The sequence below is a fragment of the Podarcis bocagei genome (assembly GCF_964188305.1).
Source record: "Podarcis bocagei genome assembly, chromosome: 8".
NCBI classification, from domain to species: domain Eukaryota; kingdom Metazoa; phylum Chordata; class Lepidosauria; order Squamata; family Lacertidae; genus Podarcis; species Podarcis bocagei.
In genome coordinates this window covers 30,123,238-30,129,280 of record NC_138133.1, presented here as the reverse complement: position 1 = coordinate 30,129,280, position 6,043 = coordinate 30,123,238, and positions in this window count along the sequence as shown.

Here is a 6,043-nt window from a genome sequence, read left to right as displayed (position 1 = left end):
GAATGGGGGCCAGGCTGAGGTTTGTGGGGCACTGTCCCAATTGCCCTAAGAGACCAGCTTAATGACCACAACAGAGGCACCAAATTAAAAATTCTAAAATGTCCTTCCTAATCCAGTTCTCTTTTTCAATCCATGTGGCTATTTGTCATCTATACATCCAGAAATCGGGGTTGTGGTGGAGGAATTGGGTTGGATATAGTCCTCCCTGCTCTGATCCTCTTCTCACCAAGGATACAAAACACAGGTAGCTGATGCACCATGGAGCCCCTAATCAATGGCCTGCGTTAAAAAGTGCAATGCTGTGATAAAACATTATTAAGCTACATTAAAAAGCAGGTTGTCAAATGAAAATGCTCACTAAAAACTATTGGCAAACGGATCTATAAAAGGCATTGGACTAGGAAAATTAGCCCTCCAAAAGGGGAAATTTTTCACATGACGGCTATGTTGTCTGTGGTCACAACAGTGAAAGAGGTCCATCTGCTGGCAGAGGTTAGAAAGCTCTTTTCAATGTATTGGTTCCTCTACCCCCCCCCCCATACCACATTTATAAATGTCTTCTCAACTTATGTGCATGATTTTGTTTCACAAAAAATACTTCTACAAGAGAGGTTGGAGGAGGCACTATATAAAGTTATCATTAGACAAATTGGATAGCTTGTATTATACCTAACTTCATGCAGTGGAACTGGCATTTCAAATGGGCCTGTATTTTCTCACTAGAATTGCCGCCCTTTTATACAGATCATGACAAACCTACTTATTATATGGGAAAAAATTCCCTTTGAAAGCCAAGCAACATGAAGTCAAAGCACTATACAGTTTGCTTCAGGGCACATGTAACCGCAATCACAACATGATGAAATTTCACTAACAAAATCAAGGCCTGCATCTGCTCCACACATTTAAAGCGATATCATACCACTTTAAACAGTGGTGGCTTCCCCGAATCACTTCTCCCCTCATGGAATTATAATCATCAGAGTGATTTAACAGTCAATTCCTCTTCCCAAGGAACTCTGGGAATTGTAGCTGCGTGAAGCAAAGTGGGGTCTCCTAACAGCTTTCAGCACGCTTAACAGATTTATGAGAGAGGTTTTGAATATTCACACAATTCAAATAGTATTCTTAGCTTTCAGCCTTTCACATGTGAATGTTGCCATTCTGCAAATTTGGAGCATTCAGTGCCCCATCTCTATATATTGGCTACTAAATATTTCTAAAGTGCCACTCAGTGCCACTCTCCATGTGCTGAGTCTTTAATGAACCATTAACTAGGTGCTCACTGGAAGGACAGATCCTGAAGCTGAGGCTCTAATACTTTGGCCACCTCATGAGAAGAGAAGACTCCCTGGAAAAGAACCTGATGTTGGGAAAGACTGAGGGCACAAGGAGAAGGGGGCAACAGAGGACGAGATGGTTGGACAGTGTTCTTGAAGCTACGAACATGAGTTTGACCAAATTGAGGGAGGCAGTGGAAGACAGGAGTGCCTGGCGTGCTCTGGTCCATGGGGTCACAAAGAGTCGCGACTATAACAACAACAACAACATGTGAACCATTCAACTGCTCCTTGCCTTAAGTACAGTTAAGAGTAAGTTGCAATGCTACCTCTCAAGTATTTGAATTTCAGGAGACATGGGATTTGCCCATTTATCCCATGCCTTGAACTCTAGCTTAGTTTTGTAGCCTTTGTCCTAATACACAGAAAAGTGGCGATGGGACTTGTCAGCCATCAGAACAATTGCATGTGCCATTTGAAAGGTAACATTCCCTGACAGATTGAAGTAATCAGTTTGACTGTGCCTCAGAGTCTGAATTTGTCGGATGAAGGTCAGGGAGGGCACATGATGTAAATACAGTGAATATAATTTATCCTTATCACAGCAAACCTCTGCCATATGTTTCTTTCTGCTGGAAATGTCCTTTTTGCAGAAGGCATTTTGAACATTTCTTTTAGAAGAAAAAGGAGGATAAGGCTTCAATCCTAACCACATCTACTAAGAAATTAAATCCTACTGAATTCAACAAAGGGCTTCCTCACAGGTAAGTGAAGCTAGGATTGCAAGGTGTTGTGTTTTTTTAATGCATTAATTTTTTAACCAACATCTGTTCCAGCGAGCATTTACTCCTCACACAGCAGCTTATAAAATCCAAGCAGGGTGCAAAAAAAAACTGAGGTGGTGGAGTGTTTGGAGAGTGTGACTTTGACTAAGTTCACATCTGCACTCAAGCCACTCTGGACCAATCAGTTTCTCTCAGCCTAACCTACCTCACAGGTGTGCTGGGAAAATAAAATGGGAACAGTATGCTGCCATAAGACACAATGTATTGGGGCATCCTCAGGTACTGCAGGAACACAGAAAGCTGCATTTTACTGAGCTAATTGGTCCATCTAGCTAAGTATTGTTTGCACTGAACAGCAGCAACGCTTCAAGGTCTTGAGCCTGTGGGCACATCTGGAATTTTCAGCATGTGCTGTAGACATTGCCCACCACCAAGGTTGCTACTCTAACCCCAAGAACAGCTAAAAATGAAAAGAAAGTACGCATGCGTATACATATACACACACCATTTGCTTTAGCCAGTAATGGAAGCAGATAATCTTGAACATGCATGTTTTCACACAGACCCCCTGGCCCCCCTCAAACCATCTCCGAACTAAACATAACCTTGGTAGACTGCCCAGTTAAAAATCACAGATCCAGTAATTGCTGGCATTGCAAAAACATCACTCCAAGCCACAGATCCTTGTGGAACTTGGTGATCTTTAGATGAGGTGCCAGGAAAAGTGCCAACAAACAATGTGACACATCTCTGAGCATAGTGGTGGCCTATGTTTTTTTTATGGTGGCTTTAAAGGAGTCACTGCAAAAATTATGAGGATCCATAAGGATCACTGTTTTGGCACCATGGCCGTGCTGGGTCAGAAATCTTTATGGCTCAGTTAACATGTGATCTATGAATTATGGTGGCTGAGGGAACCCCTGAGCGGGGGCGGGGGGAGGATTTCTAGAGCAGGCTTCCTCAACCTCGGCCCTCCAGATGTTTTGAGACTACAATTCCCATCATCCCTGACCACTGGTCCTGCTAGCTAGGGATCATGGGAGTTGTAGGCCAAAAACATCTGGAGGGCCGAGGTTGAGGAAGCCTGTTCTAGAGGATCATTTATACTGACTCCAACTTGTTTGTATATGCTCCCCCTCTGCCATACGATTTTCTCTCCCCAACTTTCACTCTTGGCTTCTTAAGTCACCCCATTTTCTTTTAAACTGCCTATCTGAGCCTTGAAAAGCACACAGAGCTGAAAGAAGACATGGGAAAGTGTGTTGCACTTCCAGCTCTATGTACTTTTGAAAAGGGGTGGGAAGACAACCAACACTTTGTGACAAAAGGAGCTGGGGGTGTCCTTGGAACAAAAATAGGATCCGTGTAAATACTAGGCAGTTTTTGTTTTCCCTTTTCAATTATTCAGCTCAATGGAGATTTGAATTTTCTGGTTGCTTGTGCTCTGGGGAGTGAAATGGGTATATTTAAAAATATATATATTTATCAGTTTGGCTCTTTGATTATGTGCTGGCATGCACCCTTATTGGCTTGCAATTCTGTTTCTAGTTATGTTCATTTAGTGATTTCCCGAAGGGTTTTCAGAAACGAGGCTACAAATTAACGTTTACTATCGGCAGCAGGATCTTACACTAAATGTGTAGCTTTTCCCAATTTATGCAAAAACAAGAACTGAGAAATTTGCTATGCTGCAGGTGTCAATGATAACAAAGGTATGTTTAACCATAGATAAATAAATATGGGTAGCACATATGGTCTGGTCTTTGATCAGCGATTTTAATTGCTAATGTACAGTTACTCAGGAAAATAAAATTCAAGCATGTTCAAACATCAGGTTTGGAGTTTGGATAGAAATAAAGCTGGATAAAATAAACCCAGCATGTTTCCTAAATTTTGTTTCCAGTTTTACTAACAATTACTCTTGTGTTGGCTCTCTGGCTTACAAGGCTTCTGCAAAGCCCAAATAGTCCTGGAGAAATGCCCTGCAGTCTAGTTATTGTACTGAATTATTTCAGTGCTACACCTCCAGGGAATTGTGTAACTTGAATCACTCTAAGCAGAGCCAGTATCTGAAATGTAACTGATCTCTGAGCCTGAATGTGAGTCTCCGCTGGGTCTCGATGAGGCTTGGCAAATATATGACAAAGCCTAATGAGCACTTAGTCACTTGAAAACTTCTGTTGATTTTAAAGATTACTTTTTTCAGTAAAATATATAATCTCACAATGTTTTATTATCCCAAAATGCCATGGAAGGGGGAAAGTTTTGTACTTCTCGGCTGCGGCTCCAACCTGGTGGAATGCTCTGTCACAAGAGACTAGGGCCCTGCGGGACCTGACATCTTTCCGCAGGGCCTGCAAGACAGAGTTGTTCCGCCAGGCCTTTGGTCAGGGCGCAGCTTGACTCCCTCCTCTGGCAACCTGCACAGAATTTTGTTTAATCGGTTGCCATCAATTTGATTTTAACTAATTTTTACAATGAAATATTTTTAGAATGCGTTATTATTTGATTGTTTATTTGATTGTTGTTAGCCGCCCTGAGCCCGGCTTAGCTGGGGAGGGCGGGATATAAATAAAATTTATTATTATTATTATTATTATTATTATTATTATTATTATTACTTGCTCTGTTGAAAGGATTCAATGTGTTTTCCAAACTATGTTCTAGGTTTTGGAGGCAGGCAAGTGTAGCGCTAGTGACTCTCCCCAGCTAAGGCTCAGTCTGATGTCTCAATACCATGGGCTAAGGAAAATCTCATCACGACCAGACAATAGAAGGCTATCTCTACATGGGATGTGAAGTAATATCATACATGAAGGCAAAAGAAGGGGCTTGCAAAAAGCAAATAATATAGATCTCAGTATGCCCTTCAGTAGAGTGAGAATTGGCCCTGAATTAAAGCAAAATGTGTTAAAATTATATTCAGAGACATGAGTAGAACACCGAGGTATGATGTACCAGGATTATATAAAAGGGCTGCAGTGATGTCAGAAGAGTCAATTAATCAGATTTGTAGGAGCTAACTATGAATATTTATAAACACATGCCTAATATGAATCATACTACAGATTAATACTATATGCAGGTTTTCTACTTAATCACTTGTATGAGTCTTCTCCCCCACCCCTAAAGTAAAACATATTTAGCCATTTACTCATGGCTGCTATTTTTATCCAAGCCTTTTTCAGATTCAGTATTAAAATACACATCTTTCAAAGGAACTGTGCAGCTTTCTGTACTTCAAGTCTACAATGTCAGGAGCCCTTTATAAACTGTGCACCTGAATATGGCATGTTGACAGCTTTCAGTTTTAGAACCAGGGGGTTGATTAATAGAGTTAGTCGGCTTGACACAGTACCTCCCTTCCATATTAATGAGGTAATTTGGGGGTTTACATCAATTTAGGTGCAGGATAATGAATATATGTGAAGCAGCTGCCATCCTAATCCCATTTACCTGGGAGTAAACCCCAGTGAATTCAGTAGGGCTCGCTTCTGAGAAGACATGGTGAGGATGGCAGCCTAAAACCCTGAAGATTGTTGCTGTCCCCTTGGAACACTTCAACAAGGAAGAAACAAGTGGGAAATGTGTGCAACACCAGGTTATGCAAGTCATTAAAACAAGCAGCAACAACAGAGAAGAGCAAGGTATGACCACAGGGTGATATTTTTGGGTGGGGGGACAGAATGTTGAAGGACAGGTACAAAGGACTTCTCCCTGTGAGCAAGTATGCTGGTGGCTAATGTAGTTTTGGGGTTGTTTTTTTCCATTGATGGGGAAGCTGGTGCTCACACCATTGTGTTCCTTTCTTTTGTTTTTTGTACTTTTGGATGTGGCAGCCATTTTGTGACTGGTACCACGGCACTTTCTGAAAATTCCAAATGGGCCCACTGGCCCAAAAGGTTTGCAGCCCTGTTGTATTAATTCCTGTTTGGCATGAAAAGCTTTCAGCTGGATACACACATAACAGAATCTATA